Source organism: Mixophyes fleayi, chromosome 5 (assembly GCF_038048845.1).
Source record: "Mixophyes fleayi isolate aMixFle1 chromosome 5, aMixFle1.hap1, whole genome shotgun sequence".
In the NCBI taxonomy this organism is placed as follows: domain Eukaryota; kingdom Metazoa; phylum Chordata; class Amphibia; order Anura; family Limnodynastidae; genus Mixophyes; species Mixophyes fleayi.
Genome location: NC_134406.1, coordinates 97,617,635 through 97,644,831, shown reverse-complemented (window position 1 = coordinate 97,644,831; position 27,197 = coordinate 97,617,635).

Genomic DNA, 27,197 nt, shown 5'->3' with positions numbered 1-27,197 from the left:
TTTGTATTTGTCTGAGAGGCATGTTGGTGTCAGTAGCTGAGAGGGGGTACTGGCACTGAATTGCTGTTTGGAGGCTTCTGGGGTACCTCTTTGGTAAGTTGGCTCTCAATTTAAAAACACATATGTATGGCCCAAATATATGGGACTCTCATTGCTTAGAGTAGGACCATCCTATTAGCAAAAGCGCCTTGGCATGGCGGATGGCTTAAACATACATTTTCAAATGTGTGCAACAAAGACTTTTGCATTTTTATCTACAGTAGAAATGGCAGATCTGTTGCTGGCTATTGCAGTGTGCTGGGGGAAAAAATGTTGTGTGTAGTTTCCTTGCAGGATAACCCCACCCTTTCAAGCACCTGTTATGGCCTATAAATTGATTTGAGCAACTTCCACTTTTGTATTTGCCTGAGAGGCATGTTGGTGTCAGTAGCTGAGAGGGGGTACTGGCACTGAATTGCTGTTTGGAGGCTTCTGGGGTACCTCTTTGGTAAGTTGGCTCTCAATTTAAAAACACATATGTATGGCCCAAATATATGGGACTCTCATTGTTTAGAGTAGGACCATCCTATTAGCAAAAGCGCCTTGGCGTGGCGGATGGCTTAAACATACATTTGCAAATGTGTGCAACAAAGACTTTTGCATTTTTATCTACAGTAGAAATGGCAGATCTGTTGCTGGCTATTGCAGTGTGCTGGGGGAAAAAATGTTGTGTGTAGTTTCCTTGCAGGATAACCCCACCCTTTCAAGCACCTGTTATGGCCTATAAATTGATTTGAGCAGCTTCCACTTTTGTATTTGTCTGAGAGGCATGTTGGTGTCAGTAACTGAAAGGGGGTACTGGCATTGAATTGCTGTTTGGAGGCTTCTGGGGTACCTCTTTGGTAAGTTGGCTCTCAATTTAAAAACACATATGTATGGCCCAAATATATGGGACTCTCATTGTTTAGAGTAGGACCATCCTATTAGCAAAAGCGCCTTGGCGTGGCGGGTGGCTTAAACATACATTTGCAAATGTGTGCAACAAAGACTTTTGCATTTTTATCTACAATAGAAATGGCAGATCTGTTGCTGGCTATTGCAGTGTGCTGGGGGAAAAAATGTTGTGTGTGGTTTCCTTGCAGGATAACCCCACCCTTTCAAGCACCTGTTATGGCCTATAAATTGATTTGAGCAACTTCCACTTTTGTATTTGTCTGAGAGGCATGTTGGTGTCAGTAGCTGAGAGGGGGTACTGGCACTGAATTGCTGTTTGGAGGCTTCTGGGGTACCTCTTTGGTAAGTTGGCTCTCAATTTAAAAACACATATGTATGGCCCAAATATATGGGACTCTCATTGTTTAGAGTAGGACCATCCTATTAGCAAAAGCGCCTTGGCGTGGCGGATGGCTTAAACATACATTTGCAAATGTGTGCAACAAAGACTTTTGCATTTTTATCTACAGTAGAAATGGCAGATCTGTTGTTGGCTATTGCAGTGTGCTGGGGGAAAAAATGTTGTGTGTAGTTTCCTTGCAGGAAAACTCCACCCTTTCAAGCACCTGTTATGGCCTATAAATTGATTTGAGCAGCTTCCACTTTTGTATTTGTCTGAGAGGCATGTTGGTGTCAGTAGCTGAGAGGGGGTACTGGCACTGAATTGCTGTTTGGAGGCTTCTGGGGTACCTCTTTGGTAAGTTGGCTCTCAATTTAAAAACACATATGTATGGCCCAAATATATGGGACTCTCATTGTTTAGAGTAGGACCATCCAATTAGCAAAAGCGCCTTGGCGTGGCGGATGGCTTAAACATACATTTGCAAATGTGTGCAACAAAGACTTTTGCATTTTTATCTACAGTAGAAATGGCAGATCTGTTGCTTGCTATTGCAGTGTGCTGGGGGGAAAAAATGTTGTGTGTAGTTTCCTTGCAGGATAACCCCACCCTTTCAAGCACCTGTTATGGCCTATAAATTGATTTGAGCAGCTTCCACTTTTGTATTTGTCTGAGAGGCATGTTGGTGTCAGTAGCTGAGAGGGGGTACTGGCACTGAATTGCTGTTTGGAGGCTTCTGGGGTACCTCTTTGGTAAGTTGGCTCTCAATATAAAAACACATATGTATGGCCTAAATATATGGGACTCTCATTGTTTAGAGTAGGACCATCCTATTAGCAAAAGCGCCTTGGCGTGGCGGATGGCTTAAACATACATTTGCAAATGTGTGCAACAAAGACTTTTGCATTTTTATCTACAGTAGAAATGGCAGATCTGTTGCGGGCTATTGCAGTGTGCTGGGGGAAAAAATGTTGTGTGTAGTTTCCTTGCAGGATAACCCCACCCTTTCAAGCACCTGTTATGGCCTATAAATTGATTTGAGCAGCTTCCACTTTTGTATTTGTCTGAGAGGCATGTTGGTGTCAGTAGCTGAGAGGGGGTACTTGCACTGAATTGCTGTTTGGAGGCTTCTGGGGTACCTCTTTGGTAAGTTGGCTCTCAATTTAAAAACACATATGTATGGCCCAAATATATGGGACTCTCATTGCTTAGAGTAGGACCATCCTATTAGCAAAAGCGCCTTGGCATGGCGGATGGCTTAAACATACATTTTCAAATGTGTGCAACAAAGACTTTTGCATTTTTTTCTACAGTAGAAATGGCAGATCTGTTGCTGGCTATTGCAGTGTGCTGGGGGAAAAAATGTTGTGTGTAGTTTCCTTGCAGGATAACCCCACCCTTTCAAGCACCTGTTATGGCCTATAAATTGATTTGAGCAACTTCCACTTTTGTATTTGCCTGAGAGGCATGTTGGTGTCAGTAGCTGAGAGGGGGTACTGGCACTGAATTGCTGTTTGGAGGCTTCTGGGGTACCTCTTTGGTAAGTTGGCTCTCAATTTAAAAACACATATGTATGGCCCAAATATATGGGACTCTCATTGTTTAGAGTAGGACCATCCTATTAGCAAAAGCGCCTTGGCGTGGTGGATGGCTTAAACATACATTTGCAAATGTGTGCAACAAAGACTTTTGCATTTTTATCTACAGTAGAAATGGCAGATCTGTTGCTGGCTATTGCAGTGTGCTGGGGGAAAAAATGTTGTGTGTAGTTTCCTTGCAGGATAACCCCACCCTTTCAAGCACCTGTTATGGCCTATAAATTGATTTGAGCAGCTTCCACTTTTGTATTTGTCTGAGAGGCATGTTGGTGTCAGTAGCTGAGAGGGGGTACTGGCACTGAATTGCTGTTTGGAGGCTTCTGGGGTACCTCTTTGGTAAGTTGGCTCTCAATATAAAAACACATATGTATGGCCCAAATATATGGGACTCTCATTGTTTAGAGTAGGACCATCCTATTAGCAAAAGCGCCTTGGCGTGGCGGATGGCTTAAACATACATTTGCAAATGTGTGCAACAAAGACTTTTGCATCTTTATCTACAGTAGAAATGGCAGATCTGTTGCTTGCTATTGCAGTGTGCTGGGGGAAAAAATGTTGTGTGTAGTTTCCTTGCAGGATAACCCCACCCTTTCAAGCACCTGTTATGGCCTATAATTTGATTTGAGCAGCTTCCACTTTTGTATTTGTCTGAGAGGCATGTTGGTGTCAGTAGCTGAGAGGGGGTACTGGCACTGAATTGCTGTTTGGAGGCTTCTGGGGTACCTCTTTGGTAAGTTGGCTCTCAATTTAAAAACACATATGTGTGGCCCAAATATATGGGACTCTCATTGTTTAGAGTAGGACCATCCTATTAGCAAAAGCGCCTTGGCGTGGCGGATGGCTTAAACATACATTTGCAAATGTGTGCAACAAAGACTTTTGCATTTTTATCTACAGTAGAAATGGCAGATCTGTTGCTGGCTATTGCAGTGTGCTTGGGGAAAAAATGTTGTGTGTAGTTTCCTTGCAGGATAACCCCACCCTTTCAAGCACCTGTTATGGCCTATAAATTGATTTGAGCAACTTCCACTTTTGTATTTGTCTGAGAGGCATGTTGGTGTCAGTAGCTGAGAGGGGGTACTGGCACTGAATTGCTGTTTGGAGGCTTCTGGGGTACCTCTTTGGTAAGTTGGCTCTCAATTTAAAAACACATATGTATGGCCCAAATATATGGGACTCTCATTGTTTAGAGTAGGACCATCCTATTAGCAAAAGCGCCTTGGCGTGGCGGATGGCGTAAACATACATTTGCAAATGTGTGCAACAAAGACTTTTGCATTTTTATCTACAGTAGAAATGGCAGATCTGTTGTTGGCTATTGCAGTGTGCTGGGGGAAAAAATGTTGTGTGTAGTTTCCTTGCAGGAAAACTCCACCCTTTCAAGCACCTGTTATGGCCTATAAATTGATTTGAGCAGCTTCCACTTTTGTATTTGTCTGAGAGGCATGTTGGTGTCAGTAGCTGAGAGGGGGTACTGGCACTGAATTGCTGTTTGGAGGCTTCTGGGGTACCTCTTTGGTAAGTTGGCTCTCAATTTAAAAACACATATGTATGGCCCAAATATATGGGACTCTCATTGTTTAGAGTAGGACCATCCTATTAGCAAAAGCGCCTTGGCGTGGCGGATGGCTTAAACATACATTTGCAAATGTGTGCAACAAAGACTTTTGCATTTTTATCTACAGTAGAAATGGCAGATCTGTTGCTTGCTATTGCAGTGTGCTGGGGGAAAAAATGTTGTGTGTCGTTTCCTTGCAGGATAACCCCACCCTTTCAAGCACCTGTTATGGCCTATAAATTGATTTGAGCAGCTTCCACTTTTGCATAGGTCAGTTCATTTGATATTCTCTCAAAGAAGGAGGCTGTTCACTCGAACTGTTGCCTATGTGTCTTCCCGCCAAAGAACCAGTTTAAACTGACCCATAAGAAGAGTGCTTTTGAGTATTTATCTCATATTGCTTATAACTTGTGACCACTAGATGCAATCGCTACTCTGTCGAAACTAGGTTAATGCTGGTAAAATAATCTTTAATATGAGACCAAAATCTTTACAGTTTAGAGGGCCTGAACCATACACGCCTTTACTTTAATATTATCTGTAAATAACCTTTAATTCATTTATTAAATGATCGAGTGTGAATTGGAACTTTTAGAAAATGTGTACTATTTACAAGTAAAAGTGTGAATGTAAGTGTGTGTGTTAGTAATCCGTGCGATTGCGCCATTACACATGGCATACTGATTCCAATTGCGCGGTAAACCAATATTAATCAATTTAGCTGACTTCATCCAATTATTTGACTTCCACAAAATTTAAGCAAAAAATTTAGTAATTTTGCTTACACAAGTTTTCTGGACAAAACCATGTTGCAATGCAAGGGATGAAAATTAGTTTATTATTTTGCACATAGGGAAAATACTGTAGCACACAAACACTTGATAGCTTATTTCTACACTGAAATTTAAAGTTGATCTAGGACATGCTCTACCCCAACTATAAATCTGCCATTAAATTTTAAGTTTACCTCCCCTTCCAATGCAACATGGTTTTGCCTTACTTGCTTACTTTTGCTTAGCTATCATTAATGAATCAGGCTCTAAAGCACATTGGATATTATCTACCAAATGCTGGCATCACTGTCCCTTTCTTTACTTTCCATAAAATTATTTTGCACTCAAATTAGTTGATCTTCCTACTAGAGATGAGCGGGCTCGGATATCTGAAATCCAAGCCCACCCGAACGTTGCCGATCCGAGCCGGATCCGAGACAGATCCGGGTATTCCCGCAAATTGCAAAACTGAAACCGAGGCTCTGAGTCATAATCCCGCTGTCGGATCTCGCGATACTCGGATCCTATAAATTCCCCGCTAGTCGCCGCCATCTTCACTCGGGCATTGATCAGGGTAGAGGGAGGTTGTGTTAGGTGGTCCTCTGTTCTGCTATATCTCGTGCTGTGCTGTGCTGTGCTGTGCTGTTCAGTTCAGTTCTGTGCTGTGCTGTGTTGTGCTGTTCAGTTCTGTGCTGTGCTGTGCTGTGCTGTGTTCTGCTCAGTCCAGTGGTGCTGTGTCCTGTGCTCTGTCCTTCTGAGTTCAGTGGTGCTGCTGGGTCCTGTGCTGTATCCTGTTCAGTCCAGTGGTGCTGTGTCCTGTGCTCTGTCCTTCTAAGGGCATTGTTATTTCCCCATTATTCCCAAATTATAAAAAATTTCAAAAACAGTTATAAAAAAAATTACAAAAAAAGTAATTATAAAAAAAAAAATATCCCAAAACAATCCTGCAGTATAAGTCCATTGGTACTGCTATAATATTACAAAGTTCACTGATTCAGCAGTATAAGTCCAGTGGTACTGCTATATTACACAGTTCACTGATTCAGCAATATAAGTCCAGTGGTACTGATATATTACAAAGTTCACTGATTCAGCAGTATAAGTCCAGTGGTACTGCTATAATATTACAAAGTTCTCTGATTCAGCAGTATAAGTCCAGTGGTACTGCTATATTACAAAGTTCACTGATTCAGCAGTATAAGTCAAGTGGTACTGCTATAATATTACAAAGTTCTCTGATTCAGCAGTATAAGTCCAGTGGTACTGCTATATTACAAAGTTCACTGATTCAGCAGTATAAGTCCAGTGGTACTGCTATATTACAAAGTTCACTGATTCAGCAGTATAAGTCCAGTGGTACTGATATATTACAAAGTTCACTGATTCAGCAGTATAAGTCCAGTGGTACTGCTATATTACAAAGTTCACTGATTCAGCAGTATAAGTCCAGTGATACTGCTATATTACAAAGTTCACTGATTCAGCAGTATAAGTCCAGTGGTACTGCTATATTACAAAGTTCACTGATTCAGCAGTATAAGTCCAGTGGTGCTGATATATTACAAAGTTCACTGATTCAGCAGTATAAGTCCAGTGGTACTGATATATTACAAAGTTCACTGATTCAGCAGTATAAGTCCAGTGGTACTGCTATTACAAAGTTCACTGATTCAGCAGTATAAGTCCAGTGGTACTGCTATATTACACAGTTCACTGATTCAGCAGTATAAGTCCAGTGGTACTGATATATTACAAAGTTCACTGATTCAGCAGTATAAGTCCAGTGGTACTGCTATAATATTACAAAGTTCTCTGATTCAGCAGTATAAGTCCAGTGGTACTGCTATATTACAAAGTTCACTGATTCAGCAGTATAAGTCAAGTGGTACTGCTATAATATTACAAAGTTCTCTGATTCAGCAGTATAAGTCCAGTGGTACTGCTATATTACAAAGTTCACTGATTCAGCAGTATAAGTCCAGTGGTACTGCTATATTACAAAGTTCACTGATTCAGCAGTATAAGTCCAGTGGTACTGATATATTACAAAGTTCACTGATTCAGCAGTATAAGTCCAGTGGTACTGCTATATTACAAAGTTCACTGATTCAGCAGTATAAGTCCAGTGGTACTGCTATATTACAAAGTTCACTGATTCAGCAGTATAAGTCCAGTGGTACTGCTATATTACAAAGTTCACTGATTCAGCAGTATAAGTCCAGTGGTACTGATATATTACAAAGTTCACTGATTCAGCAGTATAAGTCCAGTGGTACTGCTATATTACAAAGTTCACTGATTCAACAGTATAAGTCCAGTGGTACTGCTATTACAAAGTTCACTGATTCAGCAGTATAAGTCCAGTGGTACTGCTATATTACACAGTTCACTGATTCAGCAGTATAAGTCCAGTGGTACTGATATATTACAAAGTTCACTGATTCAGCAGTATAAGTCCAGTGGTACTGCTATAATATTACAAAGTTCTCTGATTCAGCAGTATAAGTCCAGTGGTACTGCTATATTACAAAGTTCACTGATTCAGCAGTATAAGTCAAGTGGTACTGCTATAATATTACAAAGTTCTCTGATTCAGCAGTATAAGTCCAGTGGTACTGCTATATTACAAAGTTCACTGATTCAGCAGTATAAGTCCAGTGGTACTGCTATATTACAAAGTTCACTGATTCAGCAGTATAAGTCCAGTGGTACTGATATATTACAAAGTTCACTGATTCAGCAGTATAAGTCCAGTGGTACTGCTATATTACAAAGTTCACTGATTCAGCAGTATAAGTCCAGTGGTACTGCTATATTACAAAGTTCACTGATTCAGCAGTATAAGTCCAGTGGTACTGCTATATTACAAAGTTCACTGATTCAGCAGTATAAGTCCAGTGGTACTGATATATTACAAAGTTCACTGATTCAGCAGTATAAGTCCAGTGGTACTGCTATTACAAAGTTCACTGATTCAGCAGTATAAGTCCAGTGGTAAAATTCAGACCAGTTGAGTTTTTTTTTTATTATATTGTGGGGACCACTCCACTACGCAGTCCAGATACTTTTTTGGTAAAATTCAGACCAGTTGAGGTTGTTTTTATTATATTGTGGCCCCGGTATCAAATTGGGTATCGGGGCCACTCCACTACGCAGTTCAGATACTTTTTTGGTAAAATTCAGACCAGTTGAGGTTTTTTTTATTATATTGTGGCCCCGGTATCAAATTGGGTACCGGGGCCACTCCACTATGCAGTCCAGATACTTTTTTGGTGGAATTCAGACCAGTTGAGGGTTTTTTTATTATATTGTGGGGACCACTCCACTACACAGTCCAGATACTTGTTTTGGTGGAATTCAGACCAGTTAAGGGTTTTTTTATTATATTGTGGAGACCACTCCACTACGCAGTCCAGATACTTTTTGGGTAAAATTCAGACCAGTTGAGGTTTATTTTTATTATATTGTGGGGACCACTCCACTACGCAGTCCAGATACTTTTTTGGTAAAATTCAGACCAGTTGAGTTTTTTTTTATTATATTGTGGCCCTCGGTATCAAATTGGGTACCGGGGCCACTCCACTACGCAGTCCAGATACTTTTTTGGTGGAATTGAGACCAGTTGAGGGTGATATATTGTGGCCACGGTACCAAATTGTGTACCGGGACCACTGCACTATACAGTCCAGAAAGTTACCTCGGTGAAACGTTTTGGACTAAATACAATATTGTGAGGTGTGAGGTGTTCAAAATAGACTGGGAATTAGTGGAAATGATTGCTAATGAATGTTATAGAGGTTAATAATAGCGTAGGAGTGAAAATAAACCAAAAAAACTTGATTTTAACACTTTTTATGTTTTTTTCAAAATAGATCCGAATCCAAAACCTTAAATCCGAACCAAAACCTTTCGTCAGGTGTTTTGTGAAGCAAATCCGAACCCAAAACCTCAAGCAAATCCGAATCCAAAACACAAAACACGAGACACCAAAAGTGGCCGGTGCACATCCCTACTTCCTACTTCTTATAGAGTAATTGGTAGGCAAGGTAATGATTTCAAACAGCTTTCTTGTCTTTCCTGTATACGGCTATGGCAATGCCAGGTAAAGCATTCAACACTTTAAAGAAATTATTGCCTGTAGCGGTCATGCTTCTCGGTTACCAATGGTGTAGCTTTGTCAAAGTAATGCAAAACCTGGCATACTCCCATGATGAGCTGCTGTTGTTTAGGTTTTATGTAGGTATTTTTGAACAGCTCTTATCTAGCAATGTAATCATTCATGGTTTTCTGCTGCACCTGTGCCTTTTCAATATTGTCAACATGTGATTCCACTGATTGGGGTTTTCATTTTTATTTTATATGGGGGTAAGCTGTTCAGATTCTGCTGAAGCAACAAGGTGTTATGGCAGTATAACAATGAATGAGGAGAGCACTGATTTTACATTACATTTCTTTCAGACTGCACTGCTTCAAAAAAATGTTAATAGTTAAATTTAGGTTTGCAAATAATTGAGTTTCTTCCCTGCTACCATGCTGCATCGATGTTTGTACCACTGTCTACTAAAACGTGCCTTACTTTTAAAAAATCTGATAATTATCTAAAAAGCATTTGTGTCCAGTGTACCAGGAAATCGGAGCAGTATGTGATCTTCTCAAGGCTTTGGAACGTGATCTGAACCTTATTGGGTATGATTTGACAAAGGGAAGAAGAAAAGCTTGTGTGTTTGCTTCACTGTCTATAGTTTTATTCCATACTTGTTACAATAGAGTGTGTTATTTTTTAAAATTAGTGCTCCTTGGCTAGAGGAGTAACTCTTAGTAAGGAAGGAGATCCCTGTTGTTTGTTCTTTGTAAAGGAAAGTCCTTACATACTCTGCTGCTTTCCTGCTTCTGAAAAAAGTATATTTCAACAGATTGTGATAGTGTCAGTGAAGTTAAAACACACTTAAACAGTGTTGAAAAATCATTGAGGCTATGTTATGATTCCTAGCAAACTCAGGAAGCGGCCACAGAAATATAATACAAATGTCTTTAATCTGGCAAAATATATGAGCTAACATTCAGTTTAAGGAATATGCAGGTTTTCATGTAACAGCATAAACAGGTATAACTCCCAACATAAATAAGAACAGGTGTGGCAGGAAAGTTCACAGAAATACCTGGTTCCAGTGAATGCAAATACAGTTTAAATGCAGGGATAAGAATAGTGAGTTAGCCAATGCCAGGATGCAAGAGTCTGTCCAGGGAAACAAACAGAGGAGTAGAGTCCAATGACCAGGCAGAGGTCTGGCAACACAAGTACAAGCAAAACCAGAGTGCAGGCAGAGTACAGGGTAACAAGCAAAGCTAGTATAGTCCGGTAATCAGGCCGAGGTCTTGGGCAACGAGAGTTCAAGCAGTATCCAATATTCAGGCAGAGTTTGGGGTCACGAGCAAACAAGCATCAATGGTAAACAGGCAAAGGTCACAATGGGAGATAAAATAGCAGCAGAACCAAACTGGAACAGGGAGACACAAGCAGCAACCAGGTATACACGAATGAACTGCACTGAGCACAAGTTGAGGCAGCTATTAGAAGCTGTGAGCCAGATGCAGTTCTAATTAGGCAAGGAGGTTAACCCCTTCAGGCATGGTGCAAACTCAGGAGCAGAACAGCAGCACCTCTGGAGGATGAAAGGTACTGCTGCCACAACAAAACATAGGCAGAGTCGTAACAGGCTAATGCAATTACCATGAAATTTGTAATATTTTACTTGACAAATTTTATTGCAATTTTGAGCTAAAAACACATTATTCGACTGAATTTTTTTTCCCTAAATTTAAACACAAATAAGAAGCAGGTCTGTCAGTGCTGCTAAATATTGAAAAGCTGAATTTGTTATAAAACGTCAAGTAACTTAAGTAAATGAATGTCACAAAGTAGGAATGCGGCACCTGCGGATATTGGCACTGCTACACTAGGAGGCGCGGGGTCTAACACGCCGCTGGTCTTCACCAGGGTCCTTCGCAAGGACGTTTGGATTTTGCGGCAAACGACGTGCAGGTCGTGGCCTTCCCAGGAATCTATCCGTGAGATGGCGGTGAGAATCGTGGTCGTACAGGCTAAGGTGAGGAACCGTGCGGGCAAATAAAGTACCAAACCAGGAAACAGAGAGTAGTCAGCAAGCCAAGGGTCAATCCAGAGAATATGGTACAAAACCAGAGTGGTATCCAAATCAAGGTCAGGGAGAGTCGGGTCGGTACACAGGTTAGCAGTCAGAATTCTAAGGAACATAGGAAGTGCTGGAGACTAGTACACAAGTTGCTCTGGCACCCTAATGGTGTCAAAGCAGGAATTATATAGTGGGAGGTCAGTTATCATTGGTGGGCAGTGGTGCGGCGGTCAGACGCGCTGAACGCCGACAGTAAATCAGAGAGCGCTTCCTGTTGGGGCGTGCATGCACCCTGGTGCCGCCAGAAGGAGCGCCCCTGTTGCCTAGCAACGGGGCACTCAGTGGAGAAAATACGTCCGTCCCCGGCCAGCGAGGAGGCGCGGGGACGGCGTCTGACAATAAACATATCTAATAAACGTACTGTCACGAGCCACTGCACTACACTCGATGGCTCACTCTGCAGTTCCATCCCAGCTGCTTAGCAAACATGCGAGATGTTACTTCTTCCTTGCAAGTACCGCTCATCCTGCCCCTTCCATCCCAACTAGTTGCTAGGGAACAGGGACGCTGTTGCTGCAATAGGTTGCTGGAGGGATCACTCCTAGGGAGCGTACTAATTGGCCTAAAATAACTTAAATAACATGGAGGGTTTGGCTTCGCTACCGATTACAGCATTGTGCCAGCACCTCATTTTCCTGCTGTGTTGCTGACTGCCTTGCTGATTGATTGCCTGTTGCCTGACCCTAATGGTGTCAGAGCAGGAATTATATAGTGAGAGGTCAGTTACCATCGGTGGAGAGTGGTGCGGCGGTCAGACACGCTGACCACCGACAGTAAACCGAGGAGCGCGTCCTATTGCTGTGGCAACAAGCTCGCATGTGCCATGGTGCCACCGGAAGGAACATCCCCGTTGCCAAGCAACGGGTCGCTCAGTGGAGAGAAGACGTCTGTCACCGGCCAGCGAGGATTCGCGGGGATGGCATCTTACAGTACCCTCCCCCCTCACTATTGAGGGAATCTGAAGATAACAACCGCCTCTTTAGGATGGCGGCCAACAATCGTGGAGCATGCAAGTCCTCTTTAAAAACCTCTCCTCAGGTCCGAAGCCCTTCCAGTGTACAAGGTATTGAAAACATCCCCGAAGTTTGCGTTCTGCTAGAATTTGGCTGACCTTATATTCATCACCAGTCGTGGTTGGAATGGCCTGAGGAACCAAAGTGGAATCAGAATTTATTGAGTACCAATGGTTTAAGCAGAGAGATGTGGAAGGTATTATGGATCTTTAGAATAGGATGGAGTCGGAGTTTAAATGTAACCGGGTTAATAACTTGAATCACAGAAAAAGAACCAATGAATCAAGGTGCCAACTTCACAGAATGAACTCGAAGTTTGGGGTTCCGAGTGGACAGCCACACTTTGTCTCCAGCCTGGAGGACAGGCACCAGTCTCCTGTGATGATCAGCAGAGGATTTATAATGAAGTCCAAATCTCAATAGATTCTGTTCGTGGAAGCCCAAAGTTTGGCCATATCTTGAGTCATGGAATGGGCGGCAGGAACCGTAGGAGACTATGAAGAAAACATGGGAAAAATGGGATGGATGCCATACACAGCGAAGAAGGGAGAGAATCCTGAGGAAGAATGTTTATGATTGTTGTGGGCAAATTCAGCTCAAGGCAGCAGGAGACTCCAATTGGACTGATTATGGGATAAAAAACAGCGGAGGAACAATTCCAGGTCTTGATTCATCCGTTCCGTCTGCCCGTTGGTTTGTGGGTGATAACCAGAAGAAAATTTAAGGGCAACACCTAAATCCTTGCAAAAGGCCCTCCAAAAGCGGGATATGAACTGAATGCCACGGTCAGAGATTATCTCCCGAGGACACACATGGAGGCGAAAGATCTTCTTGGTAAAAACTTGTGCCAATTTGGAGGCAGAAGGAAGTCCTTTCAGAGGGACAAAATGTGCCATCTTCGAAAACCTGTCCACTGTTGCCCAGATGGTGTTGAAGCCACAGCTAAGAGGTAAATCTATGATGAAATCCATTGAGATTCTTGACCACGGATGATCAGGAATGGGAAGTGGTTGCAGCAAGCCTAGGGGGAGTTGCCTAGGAACCTTATTTTGGGTGCAGATGGCACATGAGGCTATGAAGTCCTGGATATCCGTGCGGACAGTTGGCCATCAATAGTTTTGAGATAATAGTGATTAGGTCTTCTCCACCCCGGCATGTCCAGCAAACTTGGAATTATGCGCCCAACAAAGAGCCTTCAGATGGAGGTGGGGTTCTAGAAATGAACAACCGACTGGGGGTGTACTAGTGATAGCCACAATGCAGGAAGGTTCAATAACAGGTGGTGGTTCGACAATGGGTGGAATATCGGAGATGTTGAAAGACCGGGAGTGGGCATCAGCCTTGGAGTTCAAGGTACAGCATGGTAGGTAAGTTTGAGATCAAATCTAGCAAAAAATGAAGACCATCTGGCTTGACAGGGATTCAAACAACAGGCATCCCGAAGATAGATGAGGTTTTTATGATGAACTATTTATCACCAATGCCATAATTAATCTATGAGGGGGAAAATTTCCTGGAGAAGAAGCCACAGGCCAAGAGACTACCAGAGATGAATTCTTGAGATAGCACTGCCGTGACGCCAACGGAGGAAGCATCAACTTCTACAAAAAAGGGTCTGGTTTGATCTGGCTGAGCAAGCTCTGGAGCTGAAAAGAAGACCTTCTTAAGCGATTCAAAAGCAGAGATGGCTTCCGGAGACCAGTTCCGGGGATTGGCCAACCTTCCAGTGAGAGCAGTGATGGGGGCAATTATGGAGGAGAATTGCGGAATAAACTGCCGGTAATAATTAGCAAAGCCAATAAATCTCTGAACCGCCTTTAATCCTTACAGCCTAGGCCAATTGAGTATAGCGGATAATTTCTCAGGATCCATCTAGAGGCCAGTTCCCGAAACAATATAGCCCAGGAAAGGGATCTGGGGAACCTCAAACACACACTTTTCAAGTTTACAGTATAACTGATTAGAACATAAACATGATATAACCTCTTTCACATGCAGATGGTGGGAGGGCAAATCAGGAGAGAATTTTAGAATGTTGTCTAGGTATGCAACAACGGAGATGTAGAGGAGGTCTTGGAAAATCTCGTTGACAAACGACTGAAAAACTGCAGGGGCATTGCAAAGGCCGAAGGGCATGACAAGGTATTCAAAGTGTCCCTCTTGAGTACAGAAAGCAGTCTTCCACTCGTCTCCTGGTCGTATGCGTATGAGGTTATAAGCCCCATGCAGATCCAACTTTGTAAAGATCTTAGATCCACTGATCCTGTCAAAGAGTTCAGAGATAAGCGGCAGAGGGTACCTGTTCTTCACAGTGATGGCATTCAGTCCCCGGTAATCAATACAAGTCCGTAAGGTCCCATCATTCTTTTTGACAAAAAAGAAACCTGAGCCTGCGGGAGATGTAGACTTCCTGATGAAGCCCCGCTGGAGATTTTCAGAGATGTAAGTGGACATTGCCGAATTCTCAGGAAGAGATAATGGATAGATTCTGCCTTTGGGAAGCGGTTTATCCGGGAGTAACTCGATGGCGCAGTCCCAGGGGTGGTGAGGAGGAAGACACTCAGCAGCAGTCTTGCAGAACACATCTTGGAAAGAGATGTAGGGGGAAGGCAAGTCAACCTGAGGAGACAACAGGCGACAAGGAAAAGAGGATTGTCTGGGTTTTATCCCTGAAAGGCAGGACTTAAAGCATCGGGAGCCCCGTGAGATAACAATCACACGCTTTCAATCGAACTGGGAAGAATGAAGCATGAGCCAAGGTAATCCTAGAATAACAGAATTCACAGACTGAGGGAGAACCAGGAACACAATATCTTCAGAATGAATCACCCATACCGTCAGCTGAATAGCAGAGGAGATGTGGGAAAAAGAACCGTTGGAAATTCGATTTCCACCCACAACAGCGAGGAAGAGCGGCTGAGGCAATTTTCGGGTAGATAATTGTATTTGCGATACCAGTGTGGCAGAGATGAAATTCCCGGCAGAGCTGGAATCCACAAAGGCTGAGGTCTCATAGGAGCCGACAGGAGTATCCAGAGAGATGGATGTGAGGACACCGGGGTTAGAACCAAAGCTCACTAGATACCCTGTCCTCTAGGTTCACAGGTCACACAGGTAAGGAGACAGGAAAGAAATAATAATCCCTTTTATTAAACAAAGTGTACACACTTAGTAAAATACAACAGTGCTCCCCAAGGAGAAACTTGTTCCCCCACCAAATATATCAAGTGTCAGAAAATCACCAATGCAAGTAAAAACTCCCCAACAAAGTCCCCAGCAGGTTACCTCCAAGCACAGAGTCCTAGCAGGCCCAAACTCCTGGTAATAAAATCCACAGCTGACAATCCAAGTGGGCCACGGTTTCTGATCCTTAAGGTGGGTCTGTGTATCTTGTTGATCCCAGCCGCTCGGCCAACTCTCCACCAGCTTGGTGGGACCCTGGGTATAGTCTCCCTACCGATGTAGGCTCACCAATTCCCCAGAATCTGCGAGTGTCTCCCGATGGAGTGGTAACAGAATCAGTCCTAGAGGTACACTGTCCGATCTCTGTCAAGAAGCTCCTGCCTTAAGCATTCCTTTAAGGCCCTGCGAGAATACGGTTACTCTCCAACAGTCCAAGTCCTCACTGTTTCATGATTCTCCAACAACTCCTCCCCTCCCCCAGACAGCTCCCTTTTGTCCCTTCCACAACCCCTCACTCATTCTCCTCTTCTGATTGGTGGTGTGGAGAGTTTGGGTGGTAAATGGGTGGAAATAGTGCATGACATCAGTGGTCTCCCCCCTGCGGTGATGGTGCCATTCGGACTGTGTTGCAGACTTGCTAGAACAATAGTTAGCAAACAGGGAGAGACCCCCTCCTGATTTTAGATAAGGTCCTGACCCTCCTCTTTTTAACCTGTTCCACCACTTTTTGATGTCACAGGGTCCACAGCTGATTCACACTTCCTGTGAGCAGCCTCTCACCTCCCTCTCTGGACACCACAGCAATAACAGATCTGGCCACCGGGGCGGCATTTAATAACAGAGTGGGCCATGGTTGTTCAGTTGGCCCACTGAGGACAGACCGGGTTGGCAGGATATTCTCAATATAAGGCCCGGGTCTGTCACAATGGACATGAGGCAATCAGAACCGGAATTGAAATAGGGAGTGGTAACCCTAACTCCTAAGTTGGCCTCCCTGTCACCGACTAGGAGGAGTTTCCCGGTCTCTTGATGCAAGAGGATAAGACATGACCAGGTTCCCCGCAATACAGACAAAGATTATGCTTGAAGCGTCTCTGACGTTCTTCAGGGGATAACTGGGAATGGCCAATCTGCATGGGTTCCTCCGGGGGTCCAGAATTCTGGAAGAGAGGAGTGGGGAGACCCGTCTTGTAGCAGAACGTTCTTGAGTTCGCTCCCGAACGCACAGATCAAAGCGGTTACACAGAGAAATCAGGGAATCAAGACCTGCAGGGAGTTCACGTGACACTAATTCGTCCTTGACGCGGTCTCCCAGGCCTTGCCAGAATGTTGCCACCAACACCTCATTGTTCCATTTGAGTTCAGAGGAGAGCATGCAAAATTGGATCGCGTACTGGCCAACTGTCAGACATTCCTGGCGAAGACTCAGAAGACTGGAGGCAGCAGAGGATAATCGGCCGGGTTCATCAAATACTCTCTGAAATGCCTCAATAAAGGTTTGTTCGAAAGAAGAGGGTCGTTCCGTTCCAACAGGGGAGAGGCCGAGGCAAGGTCTTGTCCGGACAAGAGAGAGATGGTGAAGGCCACTTTTACCCGTTCAGAGGGAAAGGATGCAGGGTTACACTCGAAGTGGATTAAACACTGATTTAGGAATCCTCTGCATTTCTTAGGTTCTCCATCAAACTTGTCCGGCGGGGGAAGTCTTAATGAAGAGGTGGATACCACAACGGAAGAAGAGGAGGTGCCGCGGATCCGGAGGTAGTCACAGTGATGGCTTGGGAAGAGGTCACAGAGGCTTGAAGGGACTCAAGTCATGCAGCAACTCCTTGGATGCATTGGAGCAGCCGCGCCTGTTCGGAATCCTGTTTCTCAACTCTGTGAACAAGATGGAGAAGTGGGTCCCGGGCCTACGGTTCTCCTGGCGTTTCTGTAGACATGGCCAGAGCAAACTGTCACGAAGCAGGAATGCGACACCTGCGGATATTGGCACTGCTACACTAGGAGGTGCGGAGTCTAACACGCCACTGGTCTTCACCATGGACCCCCTCAAGAAAGTTTGGATTTCGCGGCAAACGACGTGCAGGTTGCGGCCCTCCCAGGAATCCGCGAGATGGCGGTGAGAATCGTGGTCGTACAGGCTGAGGTCAAGAACCGTGCGGGCAAATAAAGTACCAAATCAGGAAATAGAGAGTAGTCAGCAAGCCAAGGGTCAATACATAGAATACGGTACAAAACCAGAGTGGTATCCAAATCAAGGTCAGGGAGAGCCGGGTCGGCACACAGGTTAGCAGTCAGAATTCTAAGGAACATAGGAAGGGCTGGAGACTAGTACACAAGTTGCTCTGGCACCCTAATGGTGTCAGAGCAGGAATTATATAGTGGGAGGTCAGTTACCATTGGTGGGCAGTGGTGCGGCGGTCAGACGCGCTGAATGCCGACAGTAAGCCGAGAGCGCTTCCTGTTGGGGCGTGCATGCACCCTGGTGCCGCCAGAAGGAGCGCCCCTGTTGCCTAGCAATGGGGCGCTCAGTGGAGAGAATACGTCCGTCCCCGGCCAGCGAGGAGGCGCGGGGACGGCGTCTGACAATAAACATATCTAATAAACGTACTGTCACGAGCCACTGCACTACACTGCTGATTGATTGCCTGTTGCCTGACCTTTGCCTGTCTCTGGATAATCTGTCTGCTGCCTGTCTTGACCCGTACTTTTGTTTCTGGACCTCCTTGCTTGCTGCCTGCCCTGACCTTTTGCTTGTCTCTGGATACCTTTGTTCGCTGCCTACTTTGACCATGTACCACTACTCAATTCATCAGTTATTACCAGTATCTCACCACTTTACTTCCTGGCACTAAATAAATACTACTCTGTGCTTTAGTCCTGGGGGCATCTGAGTACCTGTGAAAATATCTCTCTCTACTTGAAAGGCGGCTGCTATAGTTGAAGACCTCTTTTTCTTACCTTGTACTAAAGATTTATCTGGTGTCCATTGGTAGTCTTTACATGTACTAAATATTTAGCATTCACCATGTTATTGATGGTGATCAAAATGAGCACCAAAGAAAGTTGTAACTGTTAATTATTGTTTCGCAAGAAAGAAAATCATAACAAGCTAAGCACACTAAAACTTCTAAATCACCTGTTAAGTTTATTGTAAGACAATTTAAAGAGACTGATCAAAGTGGAAATCAACCAAAAAGTGGGAAAAAGCAAAACAGGTAAGACAGCAGAGTCGTCTGAGAAAACAAAAATCTCAATGCACAATCCTACTACATTAATATAGAACTTTGAAATTAAAGTACCAGTGCAAAACTTGAGAAAAGATTTTGCATAGATAGGATTCCCTCTTTGCAGCAATGTTTTTCATCAACAGAAATAAATGAGAAAACAAGACTGGAAGTTTCTAAAGACTATGTAAAAACTGGCAGTAACTGAGTTGGCAAACTAGAATTGGTCAAAGCTAAAATTACTTAATCTGGACCCATTTGAGTGGAATGAGATGAAAATAAATTCAAGAACCTATCAACTTACAAACTGTTTTATAAAATTTTGGACATTACTTTCTGGAACTGTGTTAACATCCTTGACCATCCTAACCTGACATTTTCACAAATATTTAGTGGGTAAGTGATATTGTCGTCGATGTTCGCTACCTATTGTCACATCAATCCCACTCCCAGACCAAGCTCCTAGAACCTGCTTCCTTTTACACTACCATGTGATTTGTCTACTGAAGGTGTCTAGTTCAGCACATTATTTTAGTGCTTATTTTGTGGTAGGCAAGTAAGTAAATTTGTTTTTTAAATATCTTTATTTATGAATTTTTACGTTTAACATTAAACAAATATGCATGGCATTACAAAAGACACATAGGCATGATACAGACACATTCAAGAAAGGATGGCTCACCCAAACAGGCACATAACAGGAGGATGTGTACTAGGTTGACTCAATGGTCTGAAAGAGGAGAGAGACGGTGTGAGTTATATGTTATGTATCTAACCTAGTGCACCACTACCATGGGGCAAGGGTACGGGATGGGGGATACAAGGAGTTGAAGGGGGAGGTACCATGGGTGGAGTATGGGGCAGTGATTGAGAATAAAGGGGTTTAGAGCATGCACGATAGTAGGGTTGTGTGATGCGAGTACTAATCTCCCCAGACTTTGTGAAAGGAAGCCACTCTGTTGTTCTGGAGACTAGTTATATATTCCATTCGAGACACAAACCATATATGGTTGACCACCTCCTGACGCGAGAAATCTGAAACTTTGCCATGCAGGAAATCTGCAGGATAAAATTATCAGTGGCTTTGTCAATGTGAAGAATGGGGGCACACAAGAGTAGATTATCAAGGGTCAAAGTGAGGGTGAGCCCAGTAATGATTACAGTGAGGGAACAGATATCGGCCCAATAGGAAGTAAGTACAGGACACATCCACCACATGTGCATGAAATATCTCTGTCGGTCACGCTGCCCCTAGCATGAATCACAGGTGTTGAAAAACATGGTGTTGAGGTGAGCAGGAACCAGTTTCCATCTGGTGAGCAATTGGTAGGATTTTTTTTAATGGCTATGCAGATGGAGCATTTGGAAATCCGGGTGTGGATTGTGTCCCACTGGTTATTGCTAAGAGGAATGCCCCCTGCAGGTAGCGATGGTCTGCAGAGCATTTACCAGGAAGACAGTGGAGAAGTGTCATGAAGGCCAGATAATGGGAATGGTCCTGACCTCTGCTTGAGTGATAGTCTACCCACAGAGAGGTCCGGAGTCTAAAGAAGGAGCGGTATTCACCAAAAATTTCCCGCAAGGGAATATGGTCTTAGCTGCTCTCAACTGCAGGTCACGGCCCTCAAGGGGGCGCAAAGCAGATAATGTGTAGAACCACCGAGCCACTGTAAGGCAGAGGGGAAGTAGTAGCGAGGAGATGAACTGCAGAGAGCTGGAGCACTGAGATCCACACAGGTGTACCACTCTGGAACTGGACCAGTGATGAGCAGTGAAGCCACAAATCTAGACTGTGAGGTAGTCAGAACCAATAAGGTGGTGAAGCGATGAGCTGCAGCGAGCAATAGCACTGAGATCCACACAAGTGTATAACTCTGGAACTGGACCGATGATGAAGCAATGCTCTGCAGTGAAGCCACAAGTCTTGACGGTGAGATATACTGAACCAATAAGGCAGTGAAGCGATCGGCTGCAGAGAGCAATAGCACTGAGATCCACACAGGTGTATAACTGGAACTGGCACGATGATGAGCGGTGGTCTGCAATGAAGCCACAGTGTAGGCTGAGAAGTGGTGAGTTGCACAGGTACAGCTGGGATTGATGAGCTGTAAAGGTGATGCTAAGAAGCAGAGAGCTCCACGGGTAACACTGAGAAGCGGAGTGTCACTCACCGGACCGTGAGTGCCTCTGTGCTGGTGCATGGTTCTCTATCCTTCCTGCCGGCGCCTGTCCTGAGCCGTGGCCGGCCGCCATCTCGATGGACTGCGCATGCGCAGCATCCATGAACTCTTATGACCTTGCTTTTAACCTAATTGGTGGATCAATCACCTCTCCCTATTTAAGGCACCTGTGGCCATGGTATCGTTGCCTGATCTTGAGTCTCATTCCCTGTGAGTCTCTGAAGGTGTCTCCTGTGTCCTGCTTGTATCTTCAGTTTCCTGCTGTATTACCTGCTCTGCTCATCAGCGGTTCCCATACCCGCAACTGACTCCTGTGTCCTGCTCGTGTCTTCAGCTGTCTGCTGGATTACCTGCTCTGCTCACCTGCAGTTCCCATACCCGCTACAGTCTCTCAGCTCTCCTGCTGTGCCTGCATATCCTCGTTGGACAAGCTTCTCTACTCAGCAGTGGTATGCATACTTGTTATTGACTATCAGCTGTTATCCTGCATATCCGCTTTGGACAAGCTTCTCTACTCAGCATCGGTATCCATACCCGCTATAGACTATTAGCGGTTACGCTGCATATCTGTTTGAACAAGCTTCTCTACTCAGCAGCGATATGCATACTTGTTATTGACTATCAGTTGTTATCCTGCATATCCGCTTTGGACAAGCCTCTCTACTCAGCAGCGGTATACATACCCGCTATAGACTATTAGCTGTGACGCTGCATATCTGTTTGGGACTAGCTCCTCTGCTCTCCAATTGTATTTATACAGTTATAGACTCTTATCACTCCTCCACTTATCCGCACCTGGACAAGTCCTCACCTCATCACAGCAGTGGTACAACTTGCTATACGCAGACCACTGACTCTCCCGCTACCTACCTACACCTGGACAAGTCTTCCCTTCACAGCAGTGGTACAACTTGCTATACGCAGACCACTGACTCTCCCGCTACCTACCTGCACCTGGACAAGTCTTCTCATCACAGCAGTGGTACAACTTGCTATACACAGACCACTGACTCTCCCGCTACCTACCTGCACCTGGACAAGTCTTCTCATCACAGCAGTGGTACAACTTGCTATCCGCAGACCACTGACTCTCCCGTTACCTTCCTTCACCTGTTCACGTCCACTCTACTCTCCTACCAGTACAACTGCAAGTCGCTGACTCTCTTATCAGTATAGTTGCAAGTCACTGACTCTCATCTATTCCATTGGCATTCTCTCTCCATCTGCTGTTATATACGTTCCTACTATTCACCCTACTGCCCAGAGGACCGCTGTGTAAACCCCGCCCCTCTGGTAAGCATTATTAACTGGTGAATCCTGGGCAGAACTCCTAGTGCCCGTGACAGTAAGATCAGGCTATGACAGACCCAGGATCGGAACCAACAGCTAAAGAGATGCTGCAGTACCTGGTTACTTGGATTGAACAACAAGATGTTCAACAGCAACAGCTATTCCAATGTTGTCAGCCTCTAGCCTCCCGAGGAATCCCTGCGCAAAATGTAGCAGCTACTGTTGATCCTCCAGTACCTTCTTCTTCTTCCCCAGTGCCATCCCAGGTGTCTACCGTTTCCACGCTACACCTGCCTATTCCCTCTAAGTATGATGGAGACCCGAAAACCTGTAGGGGTTTTCTTAACCAATGTTCCATTCATTTCGAACTTCAACCTCACAACTTTTCTACTCATCGTTCTAAAGTGGCCTACCTCATCTCTTTGTTTTTCGGACAGGCTCTCGCATGGGCCTCCCCTCTGTGGGAAAGAAATTACCCTTTATTGGAAGATAGTGCCATGTTTATTTCTACGTTTCGAAAAAATTTTGACGAACCTGGTCTTGTTATCTCTGCGGCTTTCAGTATTCTCCGACTACGCCAAGGATCCCGGTCAATAGCCCAGTACGTCATCCAATTTCGGATTCTTGCCTCCGAGCTCCAATGGAACACTGAGGCGCTGATAGCTGCCTTCTGGCAGGGACTTGCCGACAAGATCAAAGACGCACTGACCTCACAAGAGTTACCCTCCTCCTTTGACGACTTGATTTCTCTATGCCACCATGTAGATATGAGGTTTCGTGAGAGAGATTCCGAAAGAGTAACTTCTTCCAAAGCGCCTGTTCGCTCAGCATCTCAAGTTCGTCATCTTCCACCTCCAGTAGAACCCATGGAGGTAGGACGTTCTAAACTAACATCTGAAGAGAGGGAGCGACGAGTGAAAAATAGACTCTGCATCTATTGCGCTGACTCTACTCACATGCTGAACTCATGCCCTAGAAGGTCGGGAAATTGCCAGGCCTTAACCAGTTCTGGAGAGGTAAGGTTAGGGTCCCTGGAGTCCTCTCCATGTTCTATGGATTCTAAAATCTGTGCTTTTGATGTTACCGTTTCCTTTGCTACCAAGTCATTTATGTCTCAAGCGCTTCTAGACTCTGGAGCAGCTGGAAACTTTATCTCTAGTTCTCTAGTGAATCAATGGTCCCTACCAATGATTCCTTTAAAAGCAGCTATCGCTGTCACCGCTATCGATGGTTCTCGCATAATTAATGGACTCATCACTCAATGTACGACTCCATTGTCCCTTCAAATCGGAGCCTTACACCGGGAGAAATTTTCTTTGCTGGTCCTTCCTGTTACCACTAGTCCCATTGTACTTGGCCTTCCATGGCTTCAACTTCATTCTCCTCAGATTGACTGGAACACTCCTCAAGTCACTTCCTGGGGTCCGGATTGTCGTCATAGATGTCTGTCTCAAGTTGTTCCACTCAAAATTAATCAAGCTTCTATTACACCCTGTCCGCTGGGTCTTCCTCCACAGTATGCTTCCTTCGCGGATGTGTTCGATAAAATCCAGTCTGAACGCCTTCCGCCCCATCGGGCGTGGGATTCTCCGATTGATTTACAACCTGGCAAGAACCCTCCTAGGGGTCGTGTGTATCCTCTCTCGCTACCAGGGACCCAAGCAACATCTGATTATATCAAGGAGAATCTCCATCGTGGTTTTATTCGACCTTCCACTTCTCCCGCTGGAGCGGGGTTCTTTTTTGTTAAGAAGAAAGATGGGTCATTACGACCCTGTATAGATTATCGTGGACTTAATGCCATTACCATTAAAAATCGGTACCCTACTCCGCTAATTACCGAGCTCTTTGACCGCATTAAGGGAGCCCAGATATTCACCAAACTTGATCTCCGAGGAGCTTATAACTTAATCCGGATCAAGTCCGGAGAGGAATGGAAGACAGCTTTTAACACCAGGGATGGACACTATGAATATCTTGTTATGCCCTTCGGGTTGTGTAACGCCCCAGCTGTCTTCCACGGATTCGTGAATGAGATCTTCTGGGACTTGTTGTATGTTTGTGTCGTCGTCTACCTGGACGACATATTAATTTTCTCTCGGGATCTGCCCACTCATCATCAACATGTGGCAGAGGTCCTTTCCAGACTCCGGAGAAACTCATTATTCTGCAAGTTAGAAAAATGTTCCTTTGAGTTATCCCAGATTCCATTCTTGGGATATATTGTGTCCGGAGTAGGTCTAAAGATGGATCCGGAGAAGGTGAACGCTGTACTACGTTGGCCCCAGCCAACTAACCTCAGAGCAATCCAACGCTTTTTAGGGTTTGCAAACTACTACAGACAATTCATTCAAGGTTTTTCCTCCATTGCTTCTCCAATAGTGGCTCTGACCCGTAAGGGCGCTAATACTAAACAATGGTCCTCCGAGGCCCTTCAAGCCTTTCACTTCCTCAAGAAGGCGTTCTCTACCGCTCCTGTTCTTCGACAGCCTGACGTGACCCTTCCTTTCTTTCTGTAAGTAGACGCCTCTAATGTTGGTCTAGGGGCCATTCTATCTCAAAGAGCGGAGCAACAAAAATTCCATCCTTGTGCCTTTACTCTCGAGGTCTGCTACCTGCGGAGAGAAACTATACCATCGGGGACAAGGAGTTGTTGGCCATAAAAGCAGCATTAGAGGAGTGGAGATATCTGCTGGAGGGGGCTCGTCATCCTGTAACTATTTTTACTGACAACAAAAACCTGTTATATCTGCAGTCAGCTCAGTGTTTGAATCCTCGTCAAGCAAGATGGTCACTTTTCTTTTCTCGTTTTGAACTTATCATAACCTTCAAACCAGCTTCCAAGAATAGAAAAGCAGACGCCTTATCTCGGGCATTTGTGGCATCCTCTGACACTGAGGATAGTCCTAATCATCCCATATTGGATCCCAAATGTGTGACTCTGGCCACTTCTTCCACCAAGGTGCTACCATTTGGGAGAACCCTCGTGTCTCCATCTCTACATAAAAAAATATTATCGTGGTATCATTCTTCCCATTTTTCTGGACATTCGGGAGAACGTAAGACATTAGAAATCCTTTCTCGAAGCTACTGGTGGCCCTCTATGAGGAGAGATGTCAAAGAATTTGTGGCCGCGTGTGAGGTTTGTTCCCAGTTTAAAACCCCCCGCAGAACACCGGCGGGATTACTTCAACCACTACCCATTCCTTCCAAACCATGGACCCATATTAGTATGGACTTTGTCACCGATCTTCCTCCTAGCAAAAGTTGCAATACCATCTGGGTAGTGGTGGATAGATTTTCAAAAATGGCACATTTTGTTTCTTTGACCGGATTACCTTCCTCATCTACTTTGGCTGACCATTTTATCAAGGAGATCTTTCGGATTCATGGATGTCCATCTGAGATTGTTTTGGATAGAGGATTCTGGCAAGCCATTTGCAAGACCTTGGGTATCCGATTGTTGCTATCATCCTCCTACCATCCTCAATCAAATGGACAGACCGAGAGAGTCAACCAAGATCTTGAGACTTTCATAAGGATGTTCTCCTCAGCCAACCAAGACAATTGGGTAGATTTGCTTCCATGGGCTGAATTCGCCCATAACAATATGTATCACGAGTCAACTTCAAAAACTTCATTCTTTGTGGTATACGGTCACCATCCGTCTCTCCCAGAATTTCCTGCCCTCCCTCCCACCCAAGTTCCTGCAGTGGAGAGTTTTTGTCAGAGTTTCAAAACTATCTGGTCTCAGGTTAAATCCTCCCTGAAGAAGACATCTGCCAGATACAAGTGTTTTGCTTATAAAAAGAGGCGAGCTATTCCACCACTTAAAGTTGGAGACCGCATAGGGCTTTCTACCAAAAATATTCGCCTGAAGGTTCCATCCATGAAGTTCCCTCCCCGTTTCATTGGTCCATATAAAATCACTCAGGTGATAAATCCGGTATGCTTCAAACTACTATTACCTAAGAGCCTTCGTATCTCCAACGCCTTCCATGTGTCATTACTCAAGCCTCTTATCATCAACCGTTTCTCTGTTCCTCCTTCAGCACCTCGGCCAGTACAAGTTCATCAATAGGAGGAGTTTGAAATTACTCATATTCTGGATGCCAAAATTTTGCGAGGAGTTCTTCGCTTCCTAGTGCATTGGAAGGGCTTTGGTCCAGAGGAGCGTTCTTGGATCCGCGCAGATGATCTCAACACTCTAGCTCTTCTAAAAAAAAAATACTCAAAGTTTCCGGGCAAACCCGGCTCCAAGTGTTCTGTGCCTACCTTTAAAAGAGGGGGGGTACTGCCACTCATCGGACCGTGAGTGCCTCTGCGCTGGTGCGTGGTTCTCTATCCTTCCTGCCGGCGCCTGTCCTGAGCCACGGCCGGCCGTCATCTTGATGGACTGCGCATGCGCAGCATCCATGAACTCTTATGACCTTCCTTTTAACCTAATTGGTGGATCAATCACCTCTCCCTATTTAAGGCACCTGTGGCCATGGTATCGTTGCCTGATCTTGAGTCTCATTCCCTGTGAGTCTCTGAAGGTGTCTCCTGTGTCCTGCTTGTATCTTCAGTTTTCTGCTGGATTACCTGCTCTGCTCATCGGCGGTTCCCATACCCGCTACTGACTCCTGTGTCCTGCTCGTGTCTTCAGCTGTCTGCTGGATTACCTGCTCTGCTCATCGGCGGTTCCCATACCCGCTACTGACTCCTGTGTCCTGCTCGTGTCTTCAGCTGTCTGCTGGATTACCTGCTCTGCTCACCTGCGGTTCCCATACCCGCTACAGTCTCTCAGCTCTCCTGCTGTGCCTGCATATCCTCGTTGGACAAGCTTCTCTACTCAGCAGCGGTATGCATACT